This window comes from Tamandua tetradactyla, chromosome 2, assembly GCF_023851605.1.
Source record: "Tamandua tetradactyla isolate mTamTet1 chromosome 2, mTamTet1.pri, whole genome shotgun sequence".
Lineage (NCBI taxonomy): Eukaryota > Metazoa > Chordata > Mammalia > Pilosa > Myrmecophagidae > Tamandua > Tamandua tetradactyla.
Genome location: NC_135328.1, coordinates 26,410,543 through 26,427,885, shown reverse-complemented (window position 1 = coordinate 26,427,885; position 17,343 = coordinate 26,410,543). Strand labels below are relative to the sequence as shown.

Below are 17,343 nucleotides of genomic sequence, written 5' to 3'. Positions count from 1 at the left end.
TTGGAACATTTGCATCAATTCAGAAAAAGAAATAAAAAGAAAACAGAAAAAAATTCATGCATACCATACACCTTACCCCCTCCCTTTCATTGATCACTAGCATTTCAATCTACTAAATTTATTTTAACATTTGTTTCTCCTATTATTTATTTTTATTCCATATGTTTTACTCATCTGTTGATAAGGTAGATAAAAGGAGCATCAGACACAAGATTTTCACAATCATGCAGTCACATTGTAGAAGCTATATCATTATACAATCATCTTCAAGGAAGATGGCTTCTGGAACACAGCTCTACATTTTCAAGCAGTTCCCTCCAGCCTCTCCATTACATCTTTTTTTTTAATTTTAGCATTTTTCCCCCCTATTATTTATTTTTATTTCATATGTTCTACTTGTCTGTTGAAAAGGTAGATAAAGGGAGCATCAGACACAAGGTTTTCAAAATCACACAGTCACATTGTGACAGCTGTATCATTATTCAATCATACTCAAGAAACATGGCTACTGGAACACAGCTCTACATTTTCAGGCAGCTCCCTCCAGCTTCTCCATTACATCTTGACTAACAAGGTGATATCTATTTAATGCATAAGAATAACCTCCAGGATAACCTCTCGACTCTGTTTAGAATCTCTCAGTCATTGACACTTTATTTTGTCTCATTTTGCTCTTCCCCTTTTTGTTGAGAAGGTTTTCTCAATCCCTTGATGCTGAGTATCAGCTCATTCTAGGATTTCTGTCCCATGTTGCCAGGGACAGAAGTCATGTCTCACGTAGGCAGGGGGAGGGCGGTAAGTTTCCTTGTTGTGTTGGCTGGATAGAGAGGCCACATTTGAGCAACAAAAGAGGTTCTCTTGGGGGTGACTCTTAGGCCCAATTCTAAGCAGGCTTGACCTATCCCTTGTAGGGCTAAGATTCATATGAACAAACCCCATGATTGGGGACCCAGCTCATTGCTTTCACTCTGCCAAAAGCTTTTGACAATAGGATTTAAGGAATGTAAGAGGTGATTTGGGCTTTTAAAGTTCACCACATTGGTCCATTACTACAGAGTTGAAGAAATGAGGCTCAGAGCAGCTTGATGGCCTTTTCAGAGGTGGTGGGAGGTGGCATCTCAACCAATGGCCCCCTCGCTTGTCCAGTGTTCTTTCTTCTACCACAAGTCCCCTCACTGAAACAAGTTACCTTCTGCTTTCTTACATATTATTTTTCCAAAAATATTCTTATTACAACATAAAATGCATATACAGGAAACCACTCAAATCAAGTCATGGTTTAATGGATCATAATAAGGTGACTTTACCTAGGTCGAGCAAAGAACTTTGCCACCCACTTCAGAAACTCCTCCTTGTGCTTGATCCTACTTGCAAAAAAGCCCTTTTCTCGCCCCGTAAGTAGGCATGCCATCATTTTTTTTATATCACTCCCATGCACTTTTGGTTTAAGTTTTATCACCCAAAAGGGCATCCCAAGATTTTGTTTAGTCTGGCCATTTTAAAAATTCGATGTGTCTTTTAAATGTTTCTTTAATCTATAGGTTCCTCTTCCATCACCTTCGTTTCTTTACAACTTAGTTGTTGATGAGCCCAGGCTGTTTGACCCATATCACTTTCCACAGTCTGGATTTTTCAGATTGCATAACCTTCGTGTAATTCTTCATGTTCTTCTGTCCTCTGTATTTTCTGTAAATCAACAACTAAGTCCAGATAGTGGATCAGATTTGTCCTTTTGGCAATACTGTAAGTGGTGTTTGATGAGACGATAGGAGGCACATCGTGTCTGGTGTCTCTCTTTTTGTGCTGTTAGCAGCTGTTACTATCTATGCTTCCTTCTAATGTTGTATAGGGAAGGCAGAATGTGGAGACTAGAGTTTTTCCTTATGTCTTCTTGTCTCCTCTCTTCCAAGGAACATTGGGCCCATCCATAAACCCGAAGTTTGGGGATCTGACTGTGGAGAAGGATGGGCTTCTGCCCCTCGCATGGAGACTTCTGAGGACCCCATGCTGATGAAGTGTACCTAGAAGGGATGCCTGCTTCTCAGTCCTGCTTGGGTATAGAGGGGCAAAGGAGGATTCTGCTAGCTTCAGTCACTGCACGTGTGGGAGCACATCGATAATGAAGAGGCAAGAGTCACACAATGCTGAAGTATGGGACCCACGCTGGGAACAGGGCAGGCAGTAAACTGAGGGTGGGGTCAAATGTAAGTGCAGCTGCTCATGCGTGAGTCCCTTCACACTGAATACTGATGGAATAAACCACACTCATCACCAATGTCCAGACCATTACATCAGCAAAGTCCTTTAATAACGGGTTAAATTATATGAAAACCAAGAGTGCGTAACTATTGTCTTCATTTCTTAGGTCCATTGTCACAAGGTACCACAAACTGGGTGGCTTAAGCAACAAAAATTTTTGTCTAATGGTCCTGGGGGCTAGAAGTTTGAAATCAAGGTGTTGACAGAGTCCATGCTCTCTCTCTAAGGAAGAATCTATTCCTTGCCTCTATCCTTGCTTCTGGTAGTGACCAGCAATTCTTGACCTTCCTTGGCATGTAGATACATTACTTCAGTCACTACCTTGTCTTCACATGGCCTTCTCTCTGAGTTTATCTCTGTGTCCAAATGTTTTCCTCTTATAAGGACACAAGTCGTATTGGATGAGGATCCACCAAATTCAGTTCAGCTTCATCTTAACTAATTGCATCCTCAAAGAGCCTATCTCCAAATAAGGTAACTTCATGGGTTCAGGGTTAGGACTTGAACATACTTTGAGGAGGGCCCAATTCAGCTGACACCTGCCCTCACCCTGACAGCTCCTAGGGTGACATCATCATTAGCTGGGTCAGGATAACATGATGCCCATGGCAAGGGGAGCCAGCCAGGGAATATCTCCCCCCTCCCCGTGCCCCTGCAGCCTCCAGGGGATGGAATCCGATGGGAGGACAAGGGAGGGAATTTGGAGACAGAGAACATGCAAAGGGTGAGCAGTGTGGAAACAGCAAACTATGTTTGAGATGATGGTGTTGCATTTGACTGAACGTCCACCCATCTTTTTTATTGTGACTGAAGTAGCAGCTCTCCTGGGAGCTCAGCTCTGTGATCCTATTCCATGAACCATTTCCAGAGCCTGCTCCTGCAACCTTATCATTTATTTCATAATTTCTTAATTCATTCCCTTTATCATATTGTTTTTCACCTAAAATAGTTAGGATGCTTCTCTCTACAGTTGAATCCTGACTCATACAGCAGGATTAGACAAAAATTGAAAGATAGGGTTGAGCCTTGTCCCAATACTTCAAGATCTGTGAACTTGAAGGATTCATAGAGGAATAGATACACTGCAATTTCTTTTTTAAAAAGAAGTTCCTATTTTCCTGATCCGCACATTCTACTTTGAACTGTGCATGTGTTCAGAAGGAATCTTAGTCCATCTGTTCAGCCAAGCACCTAGAAGAGAAATGTCAAATCTATTTTATACCTGTTGCCACTTTCCCATTCTGCACCCCAGACAGCATTACCAATCAATCTTGCATGCTGCCCTAGAAGGCTAGACGTAGCTCCATCTCTTCATCTCTCTCGACTCAGCACTTTAAGCAGCCACTTCAGATTGATTAGATTGGGAGACAAAACTAAATTTAGAGCAACTTTCAGGGAAATGGCAGAGTTGGGAGCTTCAGAACTCAGTCTTTCTACCAAAATAACTATTAAACAGACAGGAATTGTCTGAAACAACCATTTTGAAACTGCAGAAGCCAGAAGAACACTGTACAGCATCCAGAAAAGAACAGGAGGTTGAGAGTAATAAATTACAGTAAAAAAACTGTAAAGGTGGTGGGCAATGGTGGCGCAGCGGCAGAGTTCACACTTGCCATGCCAGAGACCCAGGTTTGATTACTGGTACCTGTCCATGTTTAAAAAAAGAAGAAGAGGCAAATGTATTTGACAAGGTAGCAAAGGCCACTTCATTGTTCCATTGGGAAAGAATAGTCTCTTCAACAAATGAGGCTGGGAAAACTGGATTTCCATTTGCAGAAACAAAGAAGGAGGACCCCTACTTCACATCATATATAAAAACCAGCTCAAAATGGACCAAAGACTTTAATTAAGAGCTAGAAGTATCAAACTCTTGGAATAAAACATAGGGAAGCATCTTCAAGACCATGTATTAGGAAATAGTTTCTTAGATTTTATGCCCAAAGCATAAGCAACAAAAGAAAAAAAAAATAGATAAACGGGACCTCATCAAAATTAAAAACTTTTGCTCCCAAAGAACTTTATTATAAAAGCAAAATGATAACCTACACAATAGAAGAAAATGTCTGGAAACCACATATCCATAAAGGATTAATGTCCAGAATATATATAAAAATCCTTCAACTTAACAACAAAAAAGAAACAACCCAATTAAAAAATAGACAAGAATTGAAAAGATGTCTCTCCAAAGAAGAAATACAAATGGGCAGAAAGCATATGAAAAGATGCTGAACATTAATAGCCATGAGGGAAACACAAATCAAAACTACAGCAGCATATCATTTCACACCTGTTAGAATGACTGCTGTTTAAAACAAACAGACAGAAAAAGCAAGTGTTGGAGAGGATGAAGAGAAATAGGAACGCTCATTCATTGCTGGTGGGAACATAAAATGGTGCAGCCTCTGTGGTAGACAGTTCGGTAGTTCCTCAGAAAGCTAAGAATAAAGCTACCATATGACCTGGCAATATCACTACTAGATAAACACTAAAAGAATTGAAAGCAGGGACTCAAAAAGATATTGTGTTAGTTAGATTCAGTTGTCAACTTGGCCAGGTGAGCATACCTAGTCTTGTTGCTGCGGACATAAGCCAACGGTACGTGAACCTCATCTGTTGCCAATTACATCTGCAGTCAGCTAGGAGGCGTGTCTGCTGCAATGAGTGATGTTTGACTTAATTGGCTGGTGCTTAAATGAGAGATTGCAACGTAGCACTGCTAAGCAGCTCGGCATTCCTCATCTCAGCACTTGCAGCTCAGCCCAGGCCTTTGGAGATGCAGAAAGAAGTCACCCCGGGGAAAGTTGTTGGAACCCAGGGGCCTGGAGAGAAGACCAGCAGAGACCATCCTGTGCCTTCCACGTAAGAAAGAGCCTCAGTGGAAAGTTAGCTGCCTTTCCTCTGAAGAACCAACAAAATAAAGCCCCTTTTATTAAAAGCCAGTCCGTCTCTGGTGTGTTGCATTCCGGCAGCTAGCAAACTAGAACAGATATTTACACACCAATGTTCGTAATGGCGTTATTCACAATTGTCAATAAAATGTTCAACACCAAGTGTCCATCAACCAATGAATGGATAAATAAAATGTGGCCTATACATCTGATGGAATATTAGTGAGATGTAAAAAGGGATGAAGTCCTCATACATGCAACAGCATGGATGAACCTTGAAGACATCATGTTGAGTGAAATAAGCCAGACATGAAAGGATGAATATTGTATGATCTTACTGATTGGAAACAATTAGAATGAGCAAACTCAGAGAGTCAAAATCTAGAATAAAGGTTACCAGAGGATGGGGTGGGAATAGGAGGTGGGAAGTTAAGGCTTAAAAGTAAATTAAAGTTAAAACCATTGCCTTCCCTCCTACTTGGGACATGACTTCCAGGAATGAAAGTCTCCTAGGGAGTCATCCCAGGAATGAGCCTGGCCCTGACACTGTGGGATCAACAATGCCATCCTGACCAAAAGGGGGAAAAGAAGTGTAACAAATAAGGCATCAGTAGCTAAGAGAGTTCAAACAGAGTTGAGAGGATACTCTGGAGGTCACTTTTATGCAAAGCATCAGTTAGATATTGCTACCTATCATAGCTTGCCAATCCCCAACCAAAACCATTCCTGCCAATCCTAAAGAATGCCTAGAGCATTATATAAGATTCTACAAAGGTTCCGTTCTCTAGGGTAACTTTGCCGAAGCTTACAACTTCCAGGTGGGTCCCTGGACCAGATAAGTCCTGAAATGCAGAGGGGCCAGCCTCTCCATAACATCAACTAGTTCCATGCTCTTATGTCATATTATCAACAACCCCTTTCAACATGAAAAAGTTAGAACGGGCATAACCCAAAACAGTGGGAGAAAGATCAAAGTTGATGATGGAATTATGGAGAGAAAGTAGGGTGTAACAAATGAGTATGAGTGCTGAATCATTATATGAATGTATCTTTTAGTCTCCAGTACCTTAGAGCAGCTAGTAATAAAAACCTAAAATTGTGGAATTGTAACCCACTAAAAAAAATGTACAGGGTTCCTCTTTGGAATGATGTAAATGTTTTGGTAATGGATGGTGGTAAAGGTAGTACAACATTGTGAATTCAGTTAACAGTGCTGAAACATATATGGTTAGATTGCATATAAGGTAACAGAATTAAAATTTAAAAAAACCATGGAACTACATTACACAAACATTGAGCCCTAATTTTTTTTTTGTATGCTGTATGGTGGGGTCATATTTCATTAGTTTTCCATGTGCGTATCCCGTTATTGCAGTACCATTTGTTGAAGGTTTTCTTTGTTTGCTTTTTGGGAAGTGCATGGACCAGGAATCAAATCTGGGTCTCCTACATGGCAGGCGATAATTCTACCACTGAACTACCCTTGCACCCCCTCCCCCCATTGAGCCCTAATTTAAACCACAGATTTTAGTTAGTGATACAATTGTAAAAATATGCTATCAACTGTAACAAATGTTGCACACCAATTGCAGGGTGTGGGTGATGGGGTAGTATATAGGAATTACATATCTCATTCATGATTGTTCTGTAAATCCACAACTTCTCTATTAAATTAAATTAAATTAAAATATTAAATTAAAAAAGACTAAATCTATTTGCCATTCCTGCCCTAAAAATAAGTTCAGAAGTGCCATAAAATTTTTTGTATGGGCAGGCATTGGAAATTGAACCCGGGTCACTGGCATGGCAGGCAAAAACTCTGTCATTGAGCCACCATTCCCTGCCCTGCCTGCTTATTTTTTAAAAATAATTTTTTACTGAATGCCTGCTACATGCAGGGTTCTGTGTTACATGCTTTAGAGGAATATAAAGATAATTTCAACCAGGAAACCTCTAATACAGTGGGAAGAGGAGTTATGTGCATGATTGTATCATAAGATATGAAGTAATAAATACTCTTGTAGAGATGCACCAAACATGCTGTGAGCATTTGGGGCTGGGGAAGAATATTTTCTATTGGGAGCTAGTGAAGCTTTAAATAAGTGGCAGTAAGAGGACTGAAGGAATAGGTGAGGAGATTCTAGGATGAGAACTGCCTGAGCAAAGGCAGAGGGGTGAAAGGAAAGTAAAGGTCGAATGAGCAAAGAGGAAGAAGATGGTACAGTTGGGTTGGACAAACCAGAGAATGCAATAGGGAGTAACAGGGACTGAAGTTGAAAAACAAGATGGCACTGAATTGTGAAGGGCCTTGTGTACCAAGCCAAGGGAATGTGGTCTTAGCCAGAAAGGGGTTTTAGAATGGGAGGATGGCAGGTCAGATCCACAGCAATGTGGATCTAAAAGCTGAGTGAAAGGTGCATTAAAGAGAGAAGCCAGAAGGAGCAGAGCCATTGAGGAAGCTGTTGCAATGGCCCAGTGTAGCAGGTGAGATCTAGTCAAGAGACAGAAATGACACCTATACTTAGAAAATTTAATATAAAGAACTTTTAACGGATAAAAGGTGATTACTTATTAAAAGGAGTGTAAGATGACTTTAACGGGTCTGGAGGTAGCAAATGCAGAGAGCAGCTAGTATCACGAGAGATGAGGAAGAGTGGCCAAGGAAGGAACCAACAACCCAAATGGGCCCAATCTCTCCTTCCCCTCCCAGAGGCTGAGAAGCAGACCTCTTTGGAGAGGACATAGCTGCCACAAGAACACGTAGCCTGCTGGTGCCAGGGGGTGCAGACCAGAGCTGGAGTTAACAGAAAGTGAGGTGGGTTGGAATCAGCCAATAGGAGTGGCCTCCCAGCTATAAAGAATTCATGAGGGCTGCCGAGGTGAGGACTATGGGCCTCCTGGATGATGACAGCTTGCTCTTCCAAAAAAAACAGTACTCTGGAATCAGAAAGGGAAGCCTCTTCCTCTTGCTCTAGCCTTGCAATGTCTCCCCAGTGCAACCTACTCTACCACCTAGCAAAAGAGTGATGTTTTACAGGGTCCAGTTCCAGTAGCACAAACAGAGCCCAGGAAGGGTGGATTTGGAGCTGAGAGGCAATCAACTGGTAATCAGGATGCCAGGCAAGAGGTAACTGGAACCTGGCATCATCCGCAGCTATGGGCATGGGGAAGGGGAATTAACTCCAGAGCCACGGCTGGGGGCCCTGTTCTTGTATAGTTAGCGTGATACTTTTGCAGCTCCTAAATTATTTGCCTCCACAGACACATTTCTCTAGGGTTTTCCTCTAAGCAGGTGTAATAATAGCGTTTAACCAAAGGAAATAGGCACAGAGAGATCAAGGCCAGTCAAAGTGGAGAACATCTACTACGAGTCAAGAAACCCGGCACATCAGAAACACATCACCTCTAGTCCTACGAGAGTTTAATGAGGTAGGTGTTATCACTCCCATGGTACAAAAGGGGAAACTGAGGTTTTCCCAAGATTCATGGAGCCATATGGGTGACCAGAGAGCAAAGGAGGGGCATGCTGAAGCCATTTAGACCAGGGGTTGGCAAATGTCTTCTGTAATAGTCAGGTAATCAGTGTTTTAGATTTCGTAGTCTGTACAAATCTCTTTTGCAACTACTCAGCTCTAATCTTTTTATTTAAACTGGCATTTGCTTACTTTATTTATTTATTTTTTTAGAAAAGTTGTGGGTTTATAGAACAAGCATGCATAACATACAAGATTCGTGTCCACCACCCCACCAGTAAAACCTGCATGTATGAAATATTTGTTACAGTTGATGATAACACTTTTTTTTATAATTCTACTATTTTTTAACAGTAGTTAAATTTGTAACAGTTGATGAAAGATTGTTAAACTAGTACTAGAACTATTGTCCATAGTTTGTACAGCAGTATTTTCCCCCATATTCCAGACCTATTATTTAATTTTTTTTCCATGCTTGTCTTTATTTTATTACTCATTTACCCATACACTGGATGAAGGGAATGTCGGTCACAATGGTCAATCACACGACCACAAGATAAAAGCAATATAGTTATACAATCATAATCAAATATCAAGGCTTACAGTTCAATAATTTCAGGTATTTCCTTCTGGCTATTCCAATACACTAGAAACTAAAAACAAACATTTGCGTCATGATTCAGTAGTTATAATCATTTGCTAAATCCTAATTTCTTAGTTATACCTCCTCCCTCTAATTTGACCAATTGTCTCCATCATTAGGGATATCTGGGCAATGCCCATTTTAGCTTCTCCATGCTGGAAAGGGGTGATGACATTATGAGGTAGAGGAATGACCCTGGTTGATGTTCTTGGAGAGACTGGTACCTCTGGGTTTCAGGGCTTATCTGGCCTAGATCAATCTGGAGGCCTTTTGTTTCTGAAAAAATAAACTTACTAAGTCAAACTTTGATGAGTCTTAATTAGAGCCCAGGGTATTCTTTAGGGTTTTCAGGAATACTGTTGATTAGGACTTGGCTTACTGTGGCAATTTGCCATAGTAGCTGAAGCTTGCACAAAAGTAACCTCTAGAATGACTGCTCAACTCTATTTGAAACTTCTTAGCCACTGAAACTTTTGTTTGTTTCATTTGTTTTCCCCTTTGTGGTCAAAAAGTCTTTCTCAATCCCATGATGCCAGGACCAGGCTCATCCCTGGGAGCCATGTCCCTCATCAGCAGGGAGACTTTCACCCATGGATTTCATGTCCCACCTAGGGGTAGGGTAGCATGTTTATTTGCAGAGTTTGGCTTAGAGAGAGGCCACATCTGAGCAACAAAAGAGGTTCTCTGGGGGTTACTCTTAGGTATAATTACAGAAGGCTTAGCTTTGCCATTACAGAAATAAGTTTTGTAAGGGCTAGCCTCAAGATCGAGGGCTTGGCTTACTAAATTGGAAGGCCCTAATGCTTGAGAGAATATCAGGAATTCCCCAGGTGAGAAGTTTGATAGATCCACATTTTTCTCTAGTCTTAAGGGACTTCACAAATCCTTTTTTTATTTTCTGCCCAATATGCTCTGGAACGTATCAGTTATTCTGTACAAGTTACAATAACTTTTTTATTGTATAATATAACATATAAACAAAGCAAAGAAAGAAAAAAGCAATAGCTTTCACAACACTTCTCAACAAGTAGTTACAGGACAGATTCCAGAGTTTGTCATGGGCTACCATACGATCCTCTCAGATTTTTCCTTCTAGCTGCTCCAGAATGTAGGAAGCTAGAAGGCTTAAATATTTCTTTATCATCACAATCAACTTTTTTCTTTCTTTTTTGTGAAAAATGACATATATATATATATACAAAGAGTAATACATAATAGTGGTGGCACCGCACCACTATTAGTTGTAGAACATATTTCCGAGTTTGACATAGGTTACAATTCCAAAATTTTAGGGTTTTACTTCTAGCTGCTCTAAGATACTGGACACTAAAAGAGGTCAATTAAATGATTTAGCAGTCATATTCATTTTACAATAATTTTTTGAGTTACAGTAATTTGTGTGGAATAAGAAGATCTCATTTCCTATTCTATGTTCCACATAATTATGGTTGTTTAAATAAACTACTTACAGTCTAGAAACCTTTACAATGAGCCGTACAGAACACTCTGTACTTACAGCTCTGTACAGCCCAATTCTTGCAGCCCAAAGGCAGCATGACAATCCATAAACAAATAGGCATAGCTGTGTTCCAATAAAACTTTATTTATGGACCTGGAATTTCATTTAATTTTCAGGTATCATGAAATGTTACTCTTCTTTTGATTTTTTCCCCAATCATTTAAAAATGTAAAAAATCAATCCTAGCTCACAGGCCATGCAAAAACAGGTGAGAGGCTAGATTTAGCCCTAGGCTGTTCTTTGACAACTCTTGGCTAGATTCTTGCTTCCCAGAGGGTGGTTCTTGCACCAAAAGTGTAGATATCCTCTGGGAACCTGTTAGAAATGCAGAATCTCAGGCCCAATCCAGATTTATCAAATTAAAGCCTGCGTTTTAACAAGATCTTCGGATGATATATGTGCACACTAAAATATGAGGCACAGTGATCAGTGATTCTCAAATTTTTATGTGCATAAGAATCACCTGACCAGTTCATTAAAATACAGATTCCTGGCCCCATTCAAGTGCTGATGCTATCAGTCTGGGGACTGTATTTTAAGCAGTAAGGGTAAGCACCAGTTCTCAAAGTTGGCTGCACACTGGAATCACCTGGCCAGCTTTAACTTGTATAGATGCCTGGGTTCCACTGTATTAATATTCTAGGGCTGCTGTAACTAATCAACACAACTAGATGCCTTAAAACAATAGAAATGGGCAGGCCATGGTGGCGCAGCAGGCAAGAATGCTCACCTGCCATGCCAGAGGACCCAGGTTCGATTCTCGGTGCCTGCCCATGTAAAAAAAAATAGAAATGTATTCTCTCATAGCTCAGGAAGCCAGAGGTCCAAAAGTAAGCGGCAGCAGGACTGATTTCTTCTGGACACTTTGAGAGAGGGAGTCTGTTGCATGCCTCTCTCTGAGTTTCTGGAGGTTGCCAGCCATTCTTGGTGGTCCTTCATTTGTAGACACTTCAGTCTCTGCCTCCATCTTCACATCACCTTCTCCTCTGTGTCCCTCTGTCCTCTCCTCTTCTTACAAGGACAATCGTCATTGAATTGAAGTCTAAGGTGATCTCATCTGGAGAGCCTTACCTTATTACATCTGCGAAGTGGCTTATTCCAAACAGGGCCACATTCACAGGTTCCAGGTGGCCCTGAATTTTAGAGGGACACAGCTCAACCCACTGTGCCCGTTCTCAGAAATTCTGCTTTCGTTTGTCTGGGGTAAATCTTCTTAAACCTTCCCAGGTAGTTCTAATGGGCAACAAAGCGTTCCAGAGCAGAGGTTATAGGGAAGTGGCCTGAGGACTAAATCCAACCAATCTAGGAATTTGGTTTGGTCCACTCAGAATTTCAGATTTTTTTGACCGCCAACATTAAAAAATGTAGACATTTCATATACATGTGCACAAAAAGCCCTGGATTTATGGCTTCTTCTGAGAAACAAACAAACAAAAAAACCAGAAAATCTGGTATTCTCAGCCTTGATTCCTACAGGGCCACAATCAGCCTTATGTGCCGAGTAGCTGTTACTCCTTGTACTCGTCCCTGAGAGCCCAGCCCACATCTCTCCCCACTGTTGTCTTACCCCTACCTCCTCATCCCTCTGAGTGTTCAGGTTTGCAAACCCTGATTAGACTCTAGAAACGCCCGTTGGACTTCCTCCCTTGGCTTCTGTCTTTCTTTGGCTGTGCTGCTTGGCTGGGAGAAAAGCATTTCTTTCCAAAATCTGTTTTAGATTTTTAAATCGTAAAACAGCCAGTATGTTGTATATCTGGGTATCATGCCCATACATCTTAATCTTCAATGTGTTCCATCCTGCACAGGGTTGTTTACAGGAGATTTTGGATGTCCTCAGACAAATTATGATCGCTTGTTGGAAAACCATATGAACCACTTGATGAATCCAACGCCTGATCACTTTGGCATTTCAAACTAATGCATCACTCCCACGATTCACTTCCAGGCATCAATTGTTTGCATTTTCACATAGAATAATAATGCCTTCTGTTTTCAGAGCTCTTCACAGTTTGAACAGCACTTTCCTAGATATTCTTTCATAGGACCTTCAGAGTAAACTTCAAGAAAGCAAATATGTCATCGTCAGATATAGAAAAGAAAAACAAAACTCAAAGAGGTCAAGTGACTTCCTCAAGTGGACCCAGCTTATCATTTGGGACTCTCCCAGCTTTACTGATTCCAATGCCATGCTCTCTACTCCCCCATGAAGACTATCTCAGCAGCATCCTTTAGTGGGCCTTTCTGGCTCTAAGAAATCCCAAGGAACTATGACCCCCTAACTGCAAGATATCAATTTAGAAAACACAGAAATTGGAAATACTCCTACACATCTGCTTTTTGACCTCAGACTTTCAGATTAGATTGCTCTTGGAAAAGCTTTGATTTATCAGAAAAACAAAAGTTACTAAAGGGTACTTGGAATGGTGGAAGGAGGATGGACTACAGAATCATTCAAATCTGGGTTCCAAGAGTCCCCAACCTTATCTCCACCAGCTCAATCAAGCAGAAAACCAGGAATGTCCAATTGACTGAGCCTGAATCAGAGACAAAAAACAAGCAGAACCCGTGGTTGGGGGTGGGGGAGAGAGATTGACTTAAGAGGACTATGAGATGGAAAGAAAAGAGGGGCAACCAAGAGAAGAGCCCCTTGATGTCTAGTTTAGGTGGTCTCAGAGAGGACAGGTGGTCTATACAGACGGTGAAAAAGTACTGCATTAAACCATATTCGGGACTCAGTACGTATGCATAATAGTTTACTAGAGGCCTTTCTGCTATTAGGCTGTCCTTTCCCACCTTCCTTTTACTAAGGGAATAGCTAAGGTGTTGTTCTTGCTTAGCCCAACTTGTCTCATTGCTGGAAGGATGTGAAACCAAATGAAATTGAAGAAAGGCACATCAAATTTTTTTTTATGACAACAGAAAAGGAAATATTTATTAATATATAAAAAGTACAAATTATAAAGGAAAACTTAATACATTTGACTGCATTAAAACAAAAGAACTTCTATATGACCAGAGTATAACCAATAAAATAAAAATAAGCCACAGACTGAGAGAGATGGATGCAATGCATATAATTAAAAAAGGATTGATATCCAAAATAAAGAATTTCAAATCAATAAGAAAAAGAGAAATAACTCAGTAGTGAAATGGACAAAGTATATAACAACCAGACCTCAGACAAGGAAATCTGCAAGATCATTAAGCACATGAAAGGATGTATATTTAAAATCCCACAATAAAGTACCATTTCATACATACCAGTTTGACATGTGTTGGAGGGATGTAAAGCTGATAGCAGTATAAGTTGGTACAAACACTTTGGAGACTAATTTTGCAATAGTTTGTAAAGTTGAAAATATATTTTTATAACTTAGCAATTCTACCTCTAGATATATAGCCAAGACTTAGAACATTAATATACAAGGAAACATGAATAAGGATTGTGCTGGTTTGAAAGGATGTATGGACCCTAGAAAAGCCATGTTTTAATCCTAATCCACTTTGTAAGGGCAGCCATTTCTTCTAATCCCTGTTCAGTACTGTATGTTTGAAACTTCCATTAGATCATCTCCCTGGAGATGTGACTCATTCAAGAGTGGTTGTTAAGCTGTATTAGGTGGACACGTCGCCACCCATTCCAGGTAGGTCTTGATTAGTTTTCTGGAATCCTATAAAAGAGAACAACAAGAGAGAAAGCCAGGAGATTCTGAGAGCAGAAATGATGTAGCCTTGAGAAGCAGAGTCCACCAGCCAGTGACCTTTGGGGATGAAGAAGGAAAACGCCTCCCGGGGAGCTTCATGAAACAGGAAGCCAGGAGAGGAAGCTAGCAGATGATGCCGTATTTGCCACGTGCCCTTCCAGCTGAGAGAGAGACACCTTTGCAAAAAGGAGACTGACACCTGGTATTAAGAGTACTTCCTTGGATAATTTACTTTGTCCAACCTGTTTAACTTGACAACAACCGACACACTCTGGTAGAGAAACATACTCAGTGTCTGGAGTTAGAGAGTGGCAATATGGAAGAAAGAACAGTGGAACACGAGTCAGGAGGCCATTCCCGGTTCTGCCATTTGCCAGCTTCTTGAGCTAATAAATTACCCCTCCCTGGCTCTCCTGTAAAATGATGAAGTCAGAGTAAATAATCGCTGAGATCCTTTTAAAACAGTGATTTGGTTTATCTTTTGTCTTTCTGCAGATCCCCATGAGTTCGCTACTGTAAATTCTTTCCCCAAGATGGAGTAAAGATTCCTCCTTGCCTAATGCCTGGCCGCTATTCCAGGTGGAATTAATTAGCTTCCAAGACCTGGTGTGGGGAAAAAAAGGATTCCATTCTCATGTTATATTTGTTAAAAACACATTTCCATATAAGCACACACATCTGTCTTTGTGCTCACCCTGAAAGATGGTTCTGCTGACAGTTTCTTGGGCAGTTCAGAGGACAGGGGCCCTCTCTTTCCAGCACTCACCTTGCTCAGGAGGGAGGGTTTTAAAGTCCAGTCAGTCTAGCAGACGTCATGGTGTTGGGGCATGTACATCTCCCCTTTCAGCTTACATCAGTACGTCATTGTGTCCTCACTGCAACCCTACGTGGTAGGTAGTATGGGTGCTGTTATTACCATCTTATTGATGAGGTACTTGAGTTTAGGAGAGATTAAGTGGCTCAGTCAAGATCACAACAGCAGATCTATGACAGCAATCAAGTTCTTGATCACATACACAACGTTTTTACCACTACTCATTCACTCATTCATTTATTTCTCATCTGATGTGCAATTACTCAGCACTTTACATGCACTGCATACTATGATGGGCTCTGAAAAGACAAGTTCTCTTGGGTAGCTCACAATCTAATGAGTTGGCAGAAACTATGTAAAGCACTGATGGCAATTCAAATGCTATGGTTTGGAAGAAGAGAGGAGAAAGCAAATAACTCTTCCTGCTCCTCAAAGAAGCAGATGTTGGAGTAGGAGTTTCAGAATGATAAAGAGAGAAGAGGGCACTGTGGAGAAAAGGAACAGCAGAAACATGAAGAGTTGATGTGTTCAGGAGATGCTGAAAAGTCCAGTGTGACTGGAGATTAGGGTTCATTGTGGGGAATAGAGGGAGAGGAGGCTGAGAAGTTATCAGGAAGTGGTGGTGAAGGCTACCTGGCTTACCAGTTAGAGCCAGGCTTGATCCAGTAAGTGATGGGTAGCTGAATAGTCAGTGTGTGGATGTTCCGGAATTTCCTGTTTGGTCATGGGTGTGTTGGCTGCTGCCTCACATACAGTCACCTACACAATCCAATTGTCACCTCCTCCCAACACGTGCCTGACTTGACCCTATTATTCCAGAACATTGCTCAATTTCAGTGTAGCTTCCATAAAAGACAAAAAAAAAAAAAAAAAGAGGGCGAGGTGAGGGGGTGGAAGAGGAGAGATGCTTGAGCAATCCAGGAGGCCCAGCTGGGATCTGGCCTCTGAAACTACCATGTGGGGTTCACATGTTCAGGAAAATGTTTGCCATCCTTACTGACAGAAGGAGAGTGGAAATTCTCCATGCGCTGTCTGAGCACAGGTCTAGACCTGAGCTGAGTGAGTCAATGGTTGTGGGGCAGTATCAGAAGGGTGCCAGAAGGCTGACGGGGGTGCTGGGAAGGCAAGCCTCTTCTGTCCAGGGACACTGTCCAACTCCTGGGGTTCCCCCAGTCACCACAATTCCTTGAGTTCCCTTTTGTCCTCACAGGGGCAAAGTAGGAAAATTGGGCCTGGTCAAGTAATTGGGGATGAAGGAAAAAAACAATTCAACTTTTTCACCCCACCTTAGTCTCCAGTCAGCAACAATAACTTCCAACCACAACTAAGTACATTCTACCTTGTATTTGCACAGCTTCTTTTTTTTTCAAGAAGTATTTTTATTAAGATATCTCCACCTCCATACAAAGTATACAATCAGTGGCTCACAATATCATCACACAGTTGTGTATTCATCACCATGATTGTTTTTAGAACATTTGCATCACTCCAGAAAAAGAAAAAAGAAAAAACAAACAAGCAACCAAACAATCCACACCCCTTATCCTTCTCCCTCATTGACCACTAGTATTGCAATCTACCCAATTTTTTTTCTTACCCATCTGTCCATACCCTGGATAAAAGGAGAATCAGACACAAGTTTTCACAATCATGCAGTTACATTGTAAAAACTATATAGTTATACAATCATCTTCAAGAATCAAGGCTATTGGAACACAGTTCAACAGCTCCAGGTACTTCCCTTTAACCACTCCAATACACCACAAACTAAAGACAGATATCTGTATAATGCATAATAATAACCTCCAGGATAACCTCCTGACTCTGTTTAAAATCTCTCAGCCTCTGAAACTTTATTTTGTCTCATTTCTCTCTTCTCCCTTCTGGTCAAGAAGGCTTTCTCAACCCCTTGATGCTGGGTCCTGGCTCATCCTTGGAATCCAGTCCCACAGTGCCAGGGAGATTTACACCCCTGGGAGTCATGTTCCACATGAGGGGAGGGCAGTGAGTTCACCTTCCAAGTTGGTTTAGAGAAAGAGGTCA

General features: G+C 41.1%; 1 long non-coding RNA gene across 2 annotated transcripts in view; it reads right to left on the bottom strand.

Moving 5' to 3' along the window:
• LOC143667269 (uncharacterized) overlaps positions 1 to 15,292 on the bottom strand; it is a 71,747-nt gene extending 56,455 nt beyond the window's left edge. For both annotated transcript variants that reach the window (XR_013167973.1, XR_013167971.1), the window contains exon 1: positions 15,181 to 15,292. This is a non-coding gene — a long non-coding RNA (uncharacterized LOC143667269). The remainder of the gene's footprint in view (positions 1 to 15,180) is intronic.
• Between the last annotated feature and the right edge of the window lie 2,051 nt (positions 15,293 to 17,343).